At 44.0% G+C, this 20,242-nt stretch overlaps 1 long non-coding RNA gene across 1 annotated transcript; it reads right to left on the reverse strand.

Annotated features, from left to right (window-relative positions):
- Positions 1 to 18,504: 18,504 nt before the first annotated feature.
- Positions 18,505 to 19,546, reverse strand: LOC129165050 (uncharacterized). The gene is made up of 2 exons (XR_008564487.2): positions 19,007 to 19,546; positions 18,505 to 18,926 (listed from the first exon to the last, which is right to left on the reverse strand). It is a non-coding gene; the product is annotated as an uncharacterized lncRNA (long non-coding RNA).
- Between the last annotated feature and the right edge of the window lie 696 nt (positions 19,547 to 20,242).

Below are 20,242 nucleotides of genomic sequence, written 5' to 3' on the forward strand. Positions count from 1 at the left end.
TGACTTAACCCTCAGGAGGCAGGCGTTGCAGATTTGCAACGTTAAAACCTACCTACCTGGTTACTCCACATACGTATTTCATGAGTATTTTTTTTTTTATCTCAGAAGTACTCCTGAAGGACTCAGTTGTTTGTCCTTTTATCAAAACGTAGTTTGAGCCTGAGTGGGTTAAGGGACCACATGGTCCAAACTGGACGAATTATTTGGATGCCAGAATGGAATCAAATATTAGATGATTTCTCTCAAGAAAAACAATTTGTTTACTGCCACAAAAACTGATTTTTATCTATTGTAATAATTGTAAAAACATCAGCTACAAATCTGTTTTCCAGTCTTTCCGTAACACACACACACACACACACACACACACACACACACACACACACACACGCACGCACGCACGCACGCACGCACGCACACACACACACACACACACACACACACGAGTGGAGATGACCCTGTCCAGACGGGATGTAGGGCTCAGTTCCATGGAGGCACGCTACTCTTATGCTGAGGATGTGAAATGTGAGCCAGCTCGCTACCCTGGATCGATGGACTTGCCTTTTCTGCTGTCCCAGGAGTCCGCTCGCTCTCTATCACTGTCACCACTCCCCGTCTCCATCTCATCCTGCCCGTCTACACTCTTCTCTGTTTATTTCCTTTCCTCTCTTTCCCCTATATGTATGGCTCACATGTGACACAACAAAAACCCCAAAACATGAAAGGTTAGCTTTCAAACTGAATTTGCAGCATTTAATTTCCAACAATATAAATCCAATTTTATCTCCATTCTTCCTGCCCCCATATCCTCCCATATTTCCTGTCTTTCATGTCTTTTTTTCTTTCATTCCATGCTATTCTTTGATATCAGTAATTCTGTCCTATCGATTCGCTATGGAAGCGACTCGTCTTGCTGCTCTTGAGAAGAAAAGTGTTTTTTTTAGCCATATGGATTCAACTAGTGTACGTGTATTTTAACATAGACACAAAAATCCATACTACAGAGGCTCATTTCTAAAGGTATATATGATTTATCTTGTCCTGTACATCCCGCAGTGAAGGACTTTACGTTTTTTGTGATCCTGAGTTTATAGTGTGTATATATAATGAATCCTTTAACACATTTGCTTATGTCTATTGTATCATGGTTGTGTATGTTTGTGTACTCCTCACAGTCATTTGGTTTTAGAGCTTTTTGAATCAAATTTTAAAAGAGCAGTTTGAAGGGTAGTTAATATTATATGGAATGAGAAACGTGCCAAGATTATGAATTTGGACTAAATCTGAGACCATGGTCTTGATTCGGAAAAGGGTAGAATGCCTTCTCCGGGTCAGGGATGAGGTCCTGCCCCAAGTGGAGGAGTTTAAGTATCTCTGGGTCGAGTTCACAAGTGAGGGAAAGCTGGAGCGTGAGATCGATAGGCAGATTGGTGCTGCATCTGCAGTGATGGGGGCGTTGTACCGGTCTGTCGTGGTGAAGAGAGAGCTGAGTCAGAAGGCGAAGCTCTCGATTTACCGGTCGATCTACGTTCCTACCCTTACCTATGGTCATGAGCTTTGGGTAGTGACCGAAAGAACGAGATCGCGGATACAAGCGTCCGAAATGAATTTTCTCCGAAGAGTGGCTGGGCTCTCCCTTAGAGATAGGGTGAGAAGCTCGGTCATTCGGGAGGAGCTCGGAGTAGATTTGCTGCTTCTCCACATCGAGAGGAGCCAATTGAGGTGGCTCAGGCATCTGGTCAGGACACCTCCAGGACGCCTCCCTGGTGAGGTTTTCCGGGCACGTCCAACTGGGAGGAGGCCTAAAGGGAGACCCAGGACACAGTGGAGGGACTACTTTTCTCATCTGGCCAGGGAACGCCTTGGGATTCTCCTGGAAGAGCTGGCCCAAGTGGCTAGAGAGAGGGAAGTCTGGGCCTCTCGACTTAGGCTACTGCCCCCGCGACCCAACTCCGGATAAGTGGATGAAAAAGGATGGATGGGATTATGAATTAGGAAAAACAACAAATACAGAAATATTTTTTAACCAAAGTCATAATATTTTTTGCTGCAGTTCTCATAATCCTTTAATTAATGGATCAAAACATGAATTTGTTTTCATAATTTTAGAGGTTAATCTTTTGACCGTTCAGTAGAAATATATATTTAAAGGTGTGGGAAACTCATTAAATCAATATATTTGCAGTGGTCTCTGGTATATGAATGCCTTGCATCAGCATGGACAATTCTGCTACATCAGAGGAAAGCTGAACATGGCAGGATTTGGAGTCTTATTTTCTGATATTTGGACACCTCGCGTTGGATTGATTAATAGCAACGCGGGTCTACCACTGACCTTGTTTGCTCTGCAACATTGATGCTTTATCTCCACAAATAACATAAGCCTGGAGCAGTGTGTGGTTGAGTTGCTAATGCTAATGGTTAGCTTCTGCTAGCCGAGGCATTCTCTACTGACTCTGTGCACTAAACCAACAACAGCCTTCGCCATTGCAAGTCAAGGTGACTGACCTCTTTTAGAAAACACTGCTAATTAGCCACAACTGCGAGCCAGCATCAGGGAGCCTTAGGTCATTTATAAGTGGTCAGACCGTGGCGGTAATGTGGCACAATCATGTCCGTTTACAAAAGATTACGTGATGGCGGTATAAAAGGGGTAGTGGGACTGTCTCCGCGCTGCCACAAACTTCCGTTTAATTTGGACATAACTTGCTTTTTATTGCGATCGAAGCTGCTCTCATTATGTTTTTTTGACCCACCGCTCCTAAAGATGGCTGTACCTCCACAATCCCCGTGAGATCTGAGCTTTCGCTCTAAAGGAGAGAAGCTCCCGGATCTCTCCATCGCTCCAGCTTATCATCTCAGCTGATTCTGTTTAGAAAAGTGAAACTTATCGCTATGTTTACTTTCATTTTTAATATATTTTACTGCCGGAGCTTGGCATTAATTCCACATGCGATCATGATTCTACCCGGGTGCGGCAATATTGCTACCAAATGTGGCGTTACGAATGCTGCAAAATTCCCTCATCGCCATGCCGCCACAGCGCATTCATAAGACACACCATGGTGGCAGTATTATGCTGGTTTGCCGGCATGTGTCTTTTAAAAAGGGCTCTAGTGTGACATAGATCTGTCAGGCTTTTCAAATCCTCGCGTTTCGCTATCTATTTTCTATCAGAAGCTAATGCAGGATATCAGTGTAGGAGACTATTTTCATGTTCAGCCTGCATGTTAACGGTGTGGTTAGCTGGAAAACCAATTTTTAATATTATTCCTGATTATATGTGTCCACTCGGCGTTTTTAACATTGGCTGAACATGAAAATAGTCTCCTACACCTATCTCTATATTATATCCAATACAATATATTTCCATACCTTTACTTCAGCTTGCATTCTGCATGAATTTCAATACACTTTCTCAGTCTGTGAGTATTGAGTTGCAGCTTAATTATTTATAAAAATGTTTAATTATTGATTGATGGCTCACAGTCTTCCATGTAATGACACCGTGGACGGGCTGATAGCCAGACATATGAGTCAATATGGACGGGGGAGCTCTCTTAATCCTGAATGATAAAATGATTTAGATTTAAAAACGTCTGTAAAAGTTGACCAGCAAGAACATCAAATACTCAGATATAGTGAGTTCTTCCAAAAGAGCAAACTTAGTTAGAAATAAACGCAATTTATTCTTGCAGGAAAGTATTTTCTAGTAATATTGATGATTAGAAAGACACTGGATAGGTCAACAAACATGAGCGGTTGAAACTTAATCCTCAAGCCATGCATTGTTATAATTCACAGGTTCAAGTCTAACCGTAAACCACTCTGTTTTAATGTACTTTTAAGTGTCGTTAGACTGCCGTTTCACCTGGTGATGCAACGATGACGATGGGAAATGGAAATCCGATTTACATGGAAATTAGCGCTTTGTTTATCAAAAAACAAGAGAAGAAGTAAATGAACGTCAGCTATTCTTCTCTTTTGAGGTTTGGGCTTTGTTGGATTTGTTTTAGGTTCAGTAGTGGTTAAGTGTAGAGCCAAGGAGAGCCCCTTTAAACAGAAACGTGTGTTTGATCACATGGTCCACCACATTCCCTTCATTATCACTCGGGGAACACTTTGCCCCAGCGCAACCGTGACTGTGACCCTCGTGTTTCAGATCCACAATGAAAAGAAGGAGAATTCCAGCCGGGAGGATTTTTCTTGTAAAAGTCCCCCTCCGGGTGAGAGCCATCAATCCACCTCCTGGCAGCGTTCTACCCGGAAGCAAGGATCACATCCAGTCAAAACAGGCCCGTGTTTGGTTTCCGCCGCAGAACGCCGCTGGATCCCAGCAGAACATTCTGTGAATGTGTGTGGGAAAAGAAGTGTAACCCTCTGGTTGTCTTCAGGAAAGCGAAACCCGGGTGAAAAGTAAACTCCATGTATGTGATTTGTTCATTTGCCTGGAAGCAGAGGAAAACGTGACAGTCTCACTTTCTAAGTGGGCTGAACTTTCATCTCTCAGCAGCATAATTGTGCAACTGGGGCCAGTTGCCGACCTGCGCCAGCCACGGAGGAGCGCCTGGTCTTTTTTAACACATGCTACTGCGCTTTGTAACGAGTTGAAAACTCCCATCTGCAGCTTGCTCCGGGTTCTCCTTTCTTCTCTGGGTCAGAGAATATAAGCCATTAATCATCACCTGGGCGTGTGACAGCCAGCGTTTGATTCGAGTCTGATCCAGACTTTCTGACAGCTTTCTCTCTCTGGCTGCTGTTGCTCGAGGGTTAAAGGTGGGGTGGCGAGTGTGTGTAGAGGGGGTGGGTTGAGCACACATCACAGGGAGCATAATTGGCCCATGGTGTTCAACTCGCCTAAAAATGCACCTCCTCCGCTCACCTAAAAATGCACCTCCTCCGCTTGGCATTCCCTGAATGTGAATGAGTTAGGTGTTCATTTCTGTTGATTTTAATTCCCTGCTTGCATCGGTCTCTTTATCTCTTGTTTTACCCGTTTGTTTTCTACTTTAATGCTTTTACCTCTTTCTATCATGTACTGTGTTCAGCACCTTGGGCTTCCTGACAGGATCGAGGAAAGCGCTTTATAAATAAAGCTTTGATTGATTGTTTGATTAATTGATTGATTGATTGATTGATTGATTGATTGAGTGCTTACTGGATCAGCAGCAAGCTCCCTGACTGAGTGGTCTGTGTCAGCCACCCTGGAATCCCTCCAAGAAGCCGGGGATATTTTTAATTTACCTCCTACATCAGGCCTGAGGAATGTCCACCCCCCCCCCTGCATTTTCCCATCTATAGATCCCATACTCCACCCCCTCGCCCTCTCTCCCTTTCATTTACTCCTGCTCTGCTTCCCATTATCTTTATTTGAAATGCAGATATATATTGACTCATCAGAAACACATGTGAGCGAACATGCTATGTGCATGTGTGAGGGCTTGTGCACAAGCAGCCATATGCATGTGATCTTAAATTTACTTACGCTCTGTCTGAAAGCCGATCTGCGAGTCCACCGTGAAATACAAGGTGTTCTCCGGAAATACCTGAGAGTAGGGACAGGAAGCATTTTGTTTTAGCCAGCCCTGCCAGGTCAGAAGAGTTCAAGCAGACTACTTCTGATTAGTAAGGATCAGGACCTAAAGGAGCAGTCCTGCCTTTAATTGACTTCATAATGAAGATAGTTTGAAACATATGGGAATACATGGGCTGCATGGTGGCGCAGTTGTTAGCACTGTTGCCTTGCAGCAAGAAGATTGCGGGTTTGAAACTCGGCTGTGGTCTTTCTGCGTGGAGTTGCATGTTCTCCCCATGCATGCGTGGGTTTCTTCCGGGTACTCCGGTTTCCCCTACAGATCACAACATGCCCTACAAGTTAAAAATTGAACGTCGCTTTGGATAAAAACGCCTGCCAAATAAATAAACATAAATAAAAAATGAAACAAAAGCAGCCAGCGATTTTTTTCTTGCTTTTTGAAGGTTTGCTTGTCATCCAAGGGTTTGAGTAGCTTAAATTTCCAGGTTTGATTAACACAATTAACACAATTAACACAATTAACAATTAACACAATTCCAGCATCCCACCCATGGGTGGGATGCTGGAATGCTAAAGGGTTAAAGCTTCCAAACTGCAGTGTGGTCTCGTTTAGGCAAATTAACCCTCCCCTTCCCCTCCCTCTTTGAGCTTGTGAGGGGCTTTGTTGTTCTGGTTTACATGTGAGATGTCTTGATCAAACCTGAAGGTGTACACACACACACACACACACACACACACACACACACACACACACACACACACACACACACACACACACACACAAGGGGTGGGATTAAGATGCATTGAAATGAATTAATCTTAATTAACCTTGATTGCATTTTAATCGTTCAAGAATATTTCCCATTTTCATTCGCTTATCCGGAGTCGGGTCGCGGGGGCAGAAGCCTAAAGCCTGATTTATGCTTCTCCGTCTGTGCGGAGACACGCAACGCCATTATCCGTCCGTGCGTAGGGCTCCGGCAGGCACGCAAGTACGTACGGAGTCGAGCCCACTTTTTTAAACATCCGTCGAACGAGACGGATTACGCAAGCTTGTGATTGGTCAGGACGCCGCTGTTGTTTACAGCGCCGCCATTGCAAAGAGAGCCGAGGATAACTAGCGGCAGACACGGAGAAGCTTGAAGAATACCTCGCGAAAAAACTCTAAAAATATGAACGTTTCATCCTCCCGTGACTGGAGGAGTGAAAAGATGCGCAGCAAGCGTTTTATTTGTGGACGGAAATGACAGGAAACGTGGGTTTAGAGGTGGGGAGCGCATGAAGAGGTGGAGGAGAATGAGAGACAAATATGTCTGTGTTAAAAAGTCTCGTATACACAAAAAAACAATGTAAACACACGATCTTGGACCGATACCTGACAGGATACCACAGAACAGCGCTACGCCCTCTGTTGTCCTGCCGGGCAATTGCTTTGCAACACTCTCCAGGAGACGGAGAAGTACGAGAGCAAAACACTTCCGTCAGTCCGTGCGTGTCTGTCCCTTGTGGAGCTGACGGAGAAGCATAAACCAGGCGTAAGCCTGATTTATGCTTCTCCGTCTGCGTCTGTGCGGAGACACGCAACGCCATTATCCGTCCTTGCTTAGGGCTCCAGCAGGCACGCAAGTACGTACGGAGTCGAGCCCACTTTTTTAAACATCCGTCGAACGAGACGGATTACGCAAGCTTGTGATTGGTCAGGACGCCGCTGTTGTTTACAGCGCCGCCATTGCAAAGAGAGCCGAGGATAACTAGCGGCAGACACGGAGAAGCTTGAAGAATACCTCGCGAAAAAACTCTAAAAATATGAACGTTTCATCCTCCCGTGACTGGAGGAGTGAAAAGATGCGCAGCAAGCGTTTTATTTGTGGACGGAAATGACAGGAAACGTGGGTTTAGAGGTGGGGAGCGCATGAAGCGGTGGGAGAATGAGAGACAAATATGTCCGTGTTAAAAGTCTCATATACACAAAAAAACACAATATAAACACACGATCTTGGACCGATACATGACAGGATACCACAGAACAGCGCTACGCCCTCTGTTGTCCTGCTGGGCAATTGCTTTGCAACACTCTCCAGGAGACGGAGAAGTAAAAAAGCAAAACGCTTCCATCAATCCGTGCGTGTCTGTTCTTTGCGGAGCTGACGGAGAAGCATGAACCAGGCTTAAGGCGAGAGGCCCAGACTTCCCTCTCCCCAGCCACTTAGGCCAGCTCCTCTGGGGGAATCCCAAGGCGTTCCCTGGCCAGGTGAGAGACATAGTCCTTCCACCGTGTCCTGGGTCTACCTTTAGGTCTCCTCCCGGTTGGACGTGCCCGGAAAACCTCACCAGAGAGGCATCCAGGAGGCATCCTGACCAGATGCCCGAGCCAACTCAACTGGCTCCTCTCGATGTGGAGGAGCAGCGGGTCTACTCCGAGCCCCACACCTTGGCTGCACCTTGAAATCCTGTCCATAAAGGTTATGAGCAGAATCGGTGACAAAGGGCAGCCTTGGCGGAGTCTGACTCTCACTGAGAATGAGCCCGACTTACTGCCGGCAATGCAGACCAAGCTCTGACACCGGTCATACAGGGACCTAACAGCCCGTATCAGAGGGCCTGGTACCCCTGGTACTCCCGGAGTACCCCCACAGGGCCCCCCGAGGGACGCGGTCAAACGCTTTCTCCAAATCCACAAAACACATGTAGACTGGTTGGGCAAATTCCCACGCACCCTCCAGGATCCCCCTAAGGGTATAGAGCTGGTCCAGTGTTCCACGACCAGGACGAAAACCACATTGCTCCTCCTGAATCTGAGGTTCAACAATCCGACGGACCCTCCTCTCCAGAAACCCTGAATAGACCTTACCAGGAAGGTTCAGGAGTGTGATCCCCCTGTAGCTGGAATACACCCTGCGGCCCCCCTTTTTAAATAAGGGGACCACCACCCCGGTCTGCCAGTCCAGTGGGACTGCCCTCGATGTCCACTCGATATTGCAGAGCCGCGTCAGCCAACACAGCCCCACAACATCCAGAGCCTTAAGGAAATCCAGGCGGATCTCATCCAACCCTGGAGCCTTGCCACAGAGGAGCTTTTTATCCACCTCAGTGACCTCAGCACCAGAGATTTGAGAGGCCAACCCAAAGTCCCCAGAGTCTGCCTCCTCACTGGAAAATGTGTCGGTGGGATTGAGGAGGTCTTCGAAGTATTCTGCCCACCGATCCACAACGTCCTGAGTAGGGGTCAGCAGCACACCGTGCCCACTTTAGATAGTGTTGGTAGCGCACTATCACAAGTCCCCCAGCAGAACGAGGGAGTCACCGGAAGGAGCGCTTTCCAGCACCCCCTCCAAGGTCTACAAAAAGGGTGGTGTAGAGAAGATGTTCTTACATTTAATTAGAAACCATAGAATGTGAAATATCATAAAATATGAAATATCACCTCAATGGATCTTTGAGTAAATTTAACCAGAAGATCGGATCTTGTTATTGCAGGGATTGAGCAACACTTCGTATAAACTCCAAGAAAGAGAGAGAGTCAGGATTAAAAAGTTAAAAGATTTTTTTCTAAACAAATTAAACAAGACTAACTTTAAACACTATGTGATGATGAACTAAGGTGGAGTAAGACTGAGAATGGTGTATGTGTGAATATATATATATATATATATAAATATATATATATATATATATATATATATATATATATATATATATATATATATATATATATAATTTGATGGTTTCCCTCGTTTGTGTTTGTTATGTAAAACTTTTTTGAGTGCCTGAATGCAAGGCTTCCAGCAGTTAAGACTTCCAATCCTGTATTTTTCCTAAATCTTCTACTGGAAGTCGTTCTTGAAACAGGAAGCATCTGCCCTCGGGGAAAAAGACTTCTAGGAATGAACTACTTGCACTCATACACAAACATATAAATCATGGCAGAAACGTCTTGTTTAGATGTTCAAATTTGAAAAAACGTCTGCTTCAGATTTGATATTAGCCCTCAAGGAATTTGCCCGTTAATCTGTCCCTGTGCTGACAAGGAGTTCCCGCACAAAGCAGACTGTGAACAGTTTGAGGATCACAAGGTGAGGAAAGGTTTGCACTTCTGCAGAATCACGGCGTTAAGTTTACAGAGAGGTAAGCTTCTGCAGGGTTCAGTGCTAAGGTCTGGCTGTGTGTGTGTGTGTTTTCTCTGGCTCTGTCTACGAACGTCCACCTGAGGGGAGGCTGTTTCCACTGTCACGGTAAATTCCTACATAGCTCTCAGAGTGTCAGCGCCAGCAGCGGGGGCGAGAGTTGGGATGGTCACACTAAAGAGGCCGCCCTGTTTCATGACTCTTCAGACCTTAACGCCCCCCACCTCACGAGGCCTGCCCAAACATAAAGAGCTTCTGTGTCTTAGTGCTGTGGACAAGTCACTGATGTATTTCAGATGAGCAGCTTGTGTTTCAGCTGCCAACTCTGACAATGGTCATCAATTATGTTCATGAGCGTTGTCAGTTTCTTTTTCTCGAAAATCTCTAAATCTATTTTAATTTACATTTTATGGGTCAGAAAGTGCAAAAAATATGAGAGAGCGACTAATCTGACACAAGATATGTATGATAAAACTGCATATAGTCCAGATCCCTCATAACGAGAAGGTTGCAGGGTTACATCCCTCTGCAGGCTTTTTGCGCGAAGCTAGCATGTTCTCCCCATGCATGCATTAGTATTTTCCCCCCACAGACCAAAAACTTGCATGTTAGGTTAACTGGAGACTCAAATTAGTCTGCAAAAATGGATTTTATAGACCAAGTTCACTAGTTTTTTCTGTACATTTGCATTGGTCTCTGGTATCAGTGAATGCCTTGTGAACTGAGCTCTTGCATGTCTGGTTCAGGAAAGGAAGTGAGCCAAAACGGAGATGGCAGGGTTTGGAGTCTTATTTCCTGACATTCAAACATCTTTTCTCTGATTGGCTAACAGCAACAGAACTCTACCACTGACTCCATTTGCTTTGCAACATTGATGTTTTATCTTCACAAATAACACAAGGCTGGAAGAGTTCTGTCGTGTTGTAGAGTTGCTAATGCTGACAATTAGCTTCTACTAGCGGAGATGTGCTCTGTTCTCTCCTGGATGCAAAATCAACAACAGCCTTTGCTGGTTGCAAGCGAGTGAGTCCATGAACATTAATTTCACGTTGATTAGCAATTGTTGCGCAAGAAAATTAAGCTCATTCCAGGAGTACATGCCAAACGCTTTCTTATTTCAGCTAATTTTGAGCTTTCATTACCATTTACAGAGTACGTCAGTGGTTTGGTTGAAACTCCAGAATAGGGATAGCATTATTCATCTTATTTAAAGAGTTTAATCACAAACAACTTCTCAGTTCAAGAAATACATTTAAAGACAGTTTTCAGGTTTCACACAACATGGACAAAAGCTGCATAAATAGGGAAAGCTCCATCAGAAAACCCATAACATGACTTGTTGTATAGGCCAGGACAAACAGATTAACACCTTCTTTCATTTATTCATCTTCAATTTCTTCATATATCATCAGCATTCATCTACACTGGCAGCTATCGCTAGAAAAGGTAACAAAACTGTAGAAACAATCTGACAATCTGATCAGTCCAAAACACAACTCCTTCTATAAAACATCAGATGAGCTCATGTGTGGTCCAGTTACACCAGCCAGGTTATATTACACAACAGCCTGAAGTAAAATCAGTTGTGTTGCTTGTGCCATGTTGGGATTGATGATTTTACATTTGTCATGATCCGCTGGTCTTTGGTTGGGTTAGTTCAGTTTTTCCCTCAGCTCCCCAGTCAGGCACTCTGCACACCTGCTTCCCATCAGTTAATCGGCTCACCTGTTCTCACTTTGTAATCACCATCCCATGGTTTAAAAAGCTCCCTGATTCAGTCACGATTTTTGAAGATCCTGCTTTCCAGTTATTTTAGTATCTATCCCCAGTTATGATAGCTTTTTGGTTTCTGGGTTTCATTACATCTTTTTGAGTTGACTGGCGTCACGGGTTTAATCCCAACACAGTCTGACAATGTGCTCTTGATTTCAGGTTTTCCTGGAAAACATTTTTCAATGATTATTTCTGATTAAAATCAATCACTGAGTTTTTCATGCAGGCTGAATAGGAAAATAGTCTCCTACATCTCCTACATCTATCTCCTGCATAAGCTTCTGATAGAAAATAGACAGTGAAATTCTAGAATTTGAAAATCCTGACAGATCTATGTCACACTGCCACTTAACATTCATGGACTCAGCCATCAGAATGGGGAAGGCTGTTTGTTGTTGGTTTAGTATCCAGAAAATGGCCACCTTGCGCTATCAGCTACTCCACCACACAGCAGAAGCTTCTCCAGGCTTGTCATTTGTAGAGATAAAACATCCATGTTGCATGCTTTTTGCGCCGAGTACAGCTTCCAAGTCATTCATTCCTACCAGAGACCACTGCAAATGTATGGATTAAATGAGTTTCCCACACATTAAAGATAAAATCATGCATTTTAGTTTGTTTGTGAATGAATGGTGTCTTACTAAAAGCTATTCTGTCCATTTATATTCTCATATTTGAGATATAATTCTTGTTAGTTAAATCAAGAAAGAAGCAACTCAGTTATAGGAAAAATTCCTCATGTAGTAAGCTTGTTTTATTCAGAGGAAAATCTACATTTTGGTGAAAAATTTTAGAGTAAGCATGTAATTCTTGCCAATTTTATCAGAATAATGAAAAAAAAAAGCTTCACCAAAAACTTAGTTTGGTGAGAGGATGGAACATGTGAACACAGCAGAAACGGTCAGTTTCAAAATATTACTGGAAATGTCAATTATGTTTATGTATTTAGCAGACGCTTTTGTCCAAAGCGACTTACAAGTGATAATCGGCATGTTGCCCTTGAGGCTAACAACAACAATAACAACAACTTGACATCAGTCATGGAGAGGAGGGAACAAGGAGTGGACAGTAGAGAAGGGGGGACGGGTGCAGGGAAGGTGTTAGTTAAGAAGATGCTCTCTGAAGAGCAGGGTCTTCAGGAGTTTCTTGAAAATTGAAAAGGAAGCCGCTGTTCTGGTAGTGCTTGGAAGGTCATTCCACATTTGTGGAACGATGCATGAGAAGAGTCTGGATTGTCCTGAGTGTGGTGTAGGCACTGCTAGCCGACGGTCCTGTGATGACCGGAGCGGCCGGGCCGAGACGTAAGCCTTTGTAAGAGGATTCAGGTAGATGGGAGCCGTACCATCTCGGACTTTGTATGCTAGTGTTAGCAATTTGAATTTGGTGCGTGCTGCTAGCGGTAGCCAGTGGAGCTCAATGAACAGAGGGGTGACGTGTGCTCTTTTTGGCTGATTGAAGACCAGACGCGCCGCTGCGTTCTGGACCATTTGAAGAGGTCCCACAGTACAGCCTGGAAGACCAGTTAGAAGGGCATTGCAGTAATCGAGGCGGGAGATGACAGTAGATTGCACCAGGAGCTGGGTGGCATGTTGGGTGCACCTTGGGCTTCCTGACAGGATTGCGGAAGGTGCTTTATAAATAAAGCTTTGATTGATTGATTGATTGTTAGGTATGGTCTGATCTTTCGTATGTTATACAGCGCAAAGCGGCATGAACGAGCAACAGAAGCAACATGATCTTTAAAGGTCAGGTGTTCATCAATCACAACACCCAGATTTCGAACTGCCTTTGAAGGAGCCAGAGACAGGAAGTCATTTTGGATTGAGATATTGTGCTGTATGGATGGTTTTGCTGGGATGACAAGTAGTTCAGTTTTAGAGAGGTTGAGTTGGAGATAGTGGGATTTCATCAATTTTGATATGTCAGAGAGACAGTTCGATATTCGTGCAGAGACAGTGTGGTCGTCCGGTGGAAATTATGCCCATAGATTTTGCACAAGTTGCACAAATGTCAACGACAAATATTTCAAAAGATTGCAGACAAGTTTTTCACTTGAGAAGTTTAAGAACAAAAATCTAACTATGTGCAAGTCCAACTATTTCATGTGAAGAGCTCATGTGAGGAGTTGTAAAATCAGGATTCAAGTAAAACCTATTTGAAATTGCTCCTAAATGGCCACAGTGAAATATTTTTCTAACTTTTAAATTTTTCTTAAATATATGATGAACACAAAATCTTTCAAAAGTTTAAACATTGTGATCAGTTCATTTTAAACAAGCAACACCATTTGTTTCAGCTGTAAAGAAAAAAAAGTGATTTATCTTTTGATCCATCCGTCTCAAAACAGTGGTCCGCCCTTTCCTGTGACCAAGACAAACCAGCCCCCCCCCTACCCCCCCAACTCCTACGCCCATGTAAATACGCCAACAGTAAATAATTGAAAATTTTATACAGACATATAACTCTTGCGCAGAGTTTACTATTAGGTGTTGGGTAACTGGATTTTATTTTTAGAAATATATTCTCGATAACCTCCAACCTCAGCATACACAACATTGTGGGGAACCCCTGCAACTTTTTGGGGACCCCCTTGGGGGTCACAGACCCCAGATGAGAACCACTGTCTTAAAATACTCAATTTCTCAAAAGTAACTTTTTGGTTTCTTTTTTTTTTCTTTGATTCAGGAACATTTTTCAACATTACACAATATTTCCTACTTTGAAGGCCATTTCCCCTCCTTTGTTTTGCTGCTTGAACAAGGTGCCCTTGAACAAAACACTTAACCACCAGCTGTTCAGAGAGGCTCAGCATCTAATAAATTAGGTCTGTTTGTACTGGGCTTGTCCCAGTTGTCAGAGCATATAGAACTATGGGAATGCTCCTCGCTGACTTCCCATACATCAGTTCAGAAAAGGCTCACCTAAATTTGTCACCAGCTTCCGTTTTGATGTGTGTGCTCTAGTTTAGAGGCGTTCTGTGTACTTTAGGGAATAAAACCAAATTGGAGGCAATTACGATTCAGAAATTTCTGATAATTAATTGTCCCATTTAAAAAAAAATCCTAGTCATATCTGGTGGAGGAACTTGTGTGCAGTAAGTGTGTTTTTGTTTCTGTGCGCTGAGGCTGGAGGGGGAGGAAGGTAGAGCGGGTGCTGATAACGTAAAAGCTGTGTGTTCCACATGCAGACGTGAGTCGAATAAGGAGGAGCCTGTGTGAATTAATTTTCTTGCAGTTTTTCGTTGTCTTTAAGCTTTTTATTCATGTGTGCTGTGCTTCTTCTTGCTGTCCGACCCCCGCTATAAGCTCCCTTTATGTCCCCCCCTCAATGCCAACCTCTCACCAATCTTTCTCCTATACATCGGCGCGTGCCGTAGATGCATGACGTCACCCAGGCTGGTTGCACTCATTACAGTAATAATGCTCTGCCTGGGGAGGGGGCTCCAAACGGATTTCTATGCTTTAGTCTGCATAGGAATTGTCTCAACTCAACTCTCTTTATGTCTTTGGCCCTTTTTTTCATTTATTATCACTCTCCCAATTTTTCACCACTTTCTTTTCTTCTTTCTCTGTCTTGGTGCAACATCCTCATGAATATCACGGTGGTTAGTTGGGAGTGTCTGATGGAGGGCTGCTCTTTTCTGTATACTTGCACTAATAACGATGACCCCGCGGTCTTCTGCACAGGATGTCTTCTGCTCCTATGACCCCTCTGGGAGGTCTCAGTACCACTCAGTGATGAGGGGATGTTTGCATGCACATATGGACCCTTCACTAGTGTGTATTTCACTGTTAATGTAATGCAAATATCAATCAAAGCAAAAGAGAAAATGGAAGAGCAACGATGACCGGATGAGTGGGAATGGACGGCTGGGTCTGAAATGGGTCTGGCCTCCGATATTAGTGATGACCTTGAAGTGTTTGGAGAGGGGAAGGAAAATCCCACAAGGCTCTGATTCCTCAAAAGTGTTCTCAATAGCTGAAGAGAACAATGGAATGTGTTTCATGCATCTGTGCAAGAATTTTTCTGACGTTGTCAGAACTGCAGCACCAATTCATCTGAGCAGAAAATGGTGTGTTGAGTCACTCGTTTTTTCGCAGAGCACAGTGAAATGATGGGTGGTGACAAGACAAAACGTGCACCTCCTTACCCTCTCGTCCCCCCGGCCTCTCACATCTATCTGATCTGGCTTGAGAACCTTTGGGGTCTCCACCAAGCTGCCCTCTTTAAACTGTCACTGTGGGTTGCTTCATCCTGAGCCCCTGCCACGGGGCCTCTGACCAACAGCCACAGGGAAGCACAGCCAAATTGCAGAAGTCTTTTCATATGATGTGGCCTGTTGAACAGTCTTGATGTGAACCAATTTTGACAACAGCAAATTACCTCCAACGAAGGGCACAGAGGCCTCGGGAAGCCATCACACAGCCGACCTCACAATGACTAGTACAAAGCTACTGTCCTGCTGCATTAGCTGTGTCTAATTTTTATTTTGCTTGCTCTCCGCATCTCCTCCCCCTCGCTTCTGTCATAATGAATGAAGCGGGTGGACGTCAGTGAACTGGACACACGTGGATGAAGTGTCAGTTATTGATCTCATGGGAATTTGCTCTTAGCAGCTGAATGTTGGATTAAATTTAGGCTTTGCTCATTCAAAGGTTGTGTTTGCTGCTGACCACCCCCAAAACCAATTAAGGTTTATTTAGTTTGACAAATAATCTAAACAAACCAAAAAGACTAATTAAAATGGCCCGTATTTGATGAGTCCTGGGACCCCCCAAGATGCTTTACAACACAATCACTCATTCACCCATTCACACACACATTCACACACTGGTGGGGATGAGCTACGATGTAGTCACAGCTGCCCTGGGGTGCACTGACAGGCGAGGCTGCCGAGCACTTGCGCCACCGGTCCGTCCGACCACCACCAGCAGGTAAGGTGGGTTAAGTGTCTTGCCCAAGGACACAAAGAGAGCGACAGACTGAGTGGGGCTCGAACCCGCAACCTTCCGATTACGGTGCAAGCACTCAACTCCTGTGCTGCCGTCGACTTTGATGTACAGTTTTTCTGCATCTTTCCTCTAAAATTACAATACCAAAAACTTTGAACCCCAAATTATTCTGATTGAAGTGTACAAACGTTGCCAGAAAGCTTAGGAAATGAGGACATGACGAAAATACTAACAACTTTTTGGAAATTGGTAAGTCAATTGAAAATCGAATTAATTAGATGCTTTATAATTAATTAATCTTGATTAATCACATTTTAATTGTTCAAAACAATTTGCTCCCAGGCTTTTTTTTTTTTTTTACAAAAATAATGTTAGTGAGGCACAGATGACACACCCACATTTATTGTGTATTTTTCTGTGACAACGAGGTCTATTTGATTACTTTGGTCTCTTTATAAAGGTAGCCATTGTAGGAATTGTTGGGATGTGTAAATATTAGCCCAGAAGCACCTGGATCAGCATGGACAAGTCTGCTACAGCAGAGAATGGCAGCAAACGGCATGATTTGAAGTCTTATTTTCTGATATTTGGACATCTTGCCTCGAATTGGATAACGGCAACAAGACTCTAGCCCTAACTCTTTTTGCTCTGCGACAGGGATGTTTTATATTTACACACCCCTGGAGGAGCTTCTGTTGTGTGGTTGAGTTGCTAATGCTAACGGTTAGGTTCTGCTAGCCAAGACTTTCAATTCTGCTTCCTGGATGTGTCACTTAGAATCGTAGGATGTCCAAGGAAGATCCCACCTTTCTCGCCTCTGATTGGCTCGAAGGACTTTCCTACAATTGGCTATTTCATGTAGCAGCAATCAGTCTTCCCTCGCTAAGTGCAGACTGTCCTGCCTCCAACAGAACAGCTTTTTGGGAGAGTTTGTAAAGAAAACGTAAATTTAGCGCTACAATAACCATTCTGTCCTGTTTTGCAAAAAAAAATTTTTTTCAGTTTCTTTTATGAAAAATCCTGAAAAACGTTAAAATGTGAACTTATAATACATCTCATTGCATTTATCACAACAGTGGACTTATTTGTTTATATGTGTTGGCTCTGAAGCATTGAGGTTATCTTGTTAAAGCAGAGTATATGGGATGAACATATGTGTGCCTTACCTGTTTTGCCCAGCTGTGTGCAGCAGGTCTGTTTCTCTTCTACAATAATGAAAACTGGTGAAAAATAGGTCTAAACCATCATCAACTTTGAATAAAATTTTGCTTTAATGATACACGTTTAAACAGATGGTGAGAGATGTGTTCCAACTTTCAAAGAGCCTTAACTTATGAAAGTGAAGCCATAGCACATAGAATTGTCTTTGTGTATGAAACATGCCATATATATAATGCTGCCTTGCTTAGAAGATAACCTACCAGTTCTGCGTTGCCCGGGATCCACTGATTTCCCTCTATCCTATTTATTTTCTCTTTCCCTTTCCTTATGTGACTGAGCGTAAGGCTTAGTCCTAGTCCACATGTAGCCGGGTTTTTTAAAAATGAATATCCACCCCTCCAAAAACTTGCATCCACATCACCTCGTTTTAAAAAAAACTCAGTCCACACGTACCCAGATAAATACGTTGTTAAGGACATGCCAGACCTGTAGGCAGCAGTACTTCCCCCGTTCTTAACCTCGTCCTTCGTCTGTGGTCTTCTGCAAGGAGCAGTAATTCCGCTTGCAAAAACAAACAAGCAAAAAGCGCTTGGACAATTGATAAAGCGAGCGCAGCTCTGAGGGCATCCATGCTGTCGGCTAGTGTAAACACAGGTCGCACACGTGATGTCAGCATTTTTTTGTCGCGGAAAGTGACGTTGCGGACCTTAAAACTCCGGTTTTGTCTGTCCACACGCAGACACCCAAAACGGAGAAAATGCAGATCTTCACTTTTGCCGGAGTTTTTAAAAAACTCAGTTTTTGTGTGAAAAAACTCCGTTTTTGTGTGGATGGCAGGCCAAAACGTAGAAAAATATCTACGTTTTGGCAGATCCCTGGCTACGAGTGGACAGGGCCTTAGACACCCACAACCAGAACCCCAGGCGGGTCTGGTCACAATAAGGAACCAAGGCAGAGGTAGAGAAAAACAGGGCCTTTATTTATTTCTGTTCAGTCTTCTTAAAAACGGTTTGTACCCGGACATGGATAAAAAATAAACTCAATTGAGCAGCAATGGCAAGCTGACAATCAGAGAAGGCCCACAGAGAGACTCTAGTAGCCACCCTCCACCTACATGTGGCTGACCACAGAGCTGGCTGGCCCTAACAACAAGAAGGGTAAAGGGACCTGTCTTGAGTGATGCCTGGTGTGAGGAGTGTGAGGAGTGCTTTACGGAGCTGAAGTCCCGCCTCGTAAGTGCGCCCACTCTAGCATTTGTTGATTTTTCTCTGCCTTTTATTTTTGAGGTGGATGCCAGCCATTCTGGATTGGGAGCAGTGCTGGCGCAGGAGCACGAAGGGAGGGTGAGACCTGTGGCTTATGGTGGTCGAAGCCTGCATCCTGAGGAAAGAAATTACAGCTCTGTGAAGCTGGAGATGGCAGCAATGAAGTGGGCTATGGTTGATAAATTCAAGGACTACCTGTGGGGCCACTGTTGTGTTGTCTGGACAGACAACAACTCACTGTGCCATTTAGAAAATACAAAGCTGTGAGCCACGGAGCAGCGTTGGATGGCAGAGCTTTCTGCATTTGACTTCAGTGTGAAGTATCGGTCAGGGCGGGCCAACCAGAATGCGGACACCCTTTCCAGGCAACGCAGATTTTCCAACGATGGTGGGACTGCACTGAAACCCTATCTGCCAGGGAGTCAGGTGACTGCATCCATAGCAGAGAGTCAGCATCTCCAGCGGGTGGTCACCCAGTCCGCCATCACTTCTTTTCCGTCCCGAAGTCTAGATGACTAAAGACGGCCCACACAGAGAAACTCTATAGCCACCTTCCACCTACATGTGACTGAAGCAAAACCCCTCAAACCAGCCAAAATCTCACAGCAGCATGACAACCACCTCCCAAACCAACTTGCTGGTCTGCACACCTTTTTATAATCAGCCCATCAAGGAGTGGCTGAGATTGAGCTGTGACACATTCAAGGACCATTCCTACTGTGAGAAGTACTAAAACACCCCCCACATATCTCACAAATTACCAGGATGACCTCAGTCACCCGGTTACATTTTTATTTACAATTTTTTTCTCATTTTAACCATATTTTAAAATATTTTTTTCTATATTAAAAATGTTTTGTTCTTGTGAAGCGCCTAATGATTTTTATCTTGAGAGACGCAATATATAAGATTGTTTTCTTTCTCATAGTAATAAGATAACCCCAGTGCTGAAGAGCCAACAGATATGCAGTCAGTCTAACGGTGTGACAAATGAAACAAGATTTATTACAAGTTCACATTTGATGTTTTTCAGGTTCTTTTATAAAAGAACTGGAAACTGGTATTTTGCAACAGGACAGAATGGTTAATATAGCGCTAAATTCACAAGATCTGGCTGCAGACATAAAAACCCTACAGCGAGGGAAGACAGTTTGCTGCTAAATGAAACAGGCAATCATAGGAGAGCAATTCCATCCAATCAGAGGCAAGAAAGGCAGAATCTTCCTTGGACATTCTATGATTCGAAATGACGCTTTCTGGATGCCAAACCAACAACATCCTTCCCTGTCATGAGTCAAGATGAGTGAGTCTAAGTGACCACTTGACATACAGCAGTCAGGCTTTTCTAATCCGCGCATTTCACCGTCTATTTTCTATCAGACGCTAATGCAGGAGATTGGTCTAGCAGGCTATTTTCATCTGCAGTCTGCA

This window comes from Nothobranchius furzeri, chromosome 2, assembly GCF_043380555.1.
Source record: "Nothobranchius furzeri strain GRZ-AD chromosome 2, NfurGRZ-RIMD1, whole genome shotgun sequence".
Classification (NCBI taxonomy): domain Eukaryota; kingdom Metazoa; phylum Chordata; class Actinopteri; order Cyprinodontiformes; family Nothobranchiidae; genus Nothobranchius; species Nothobranchius furzeri.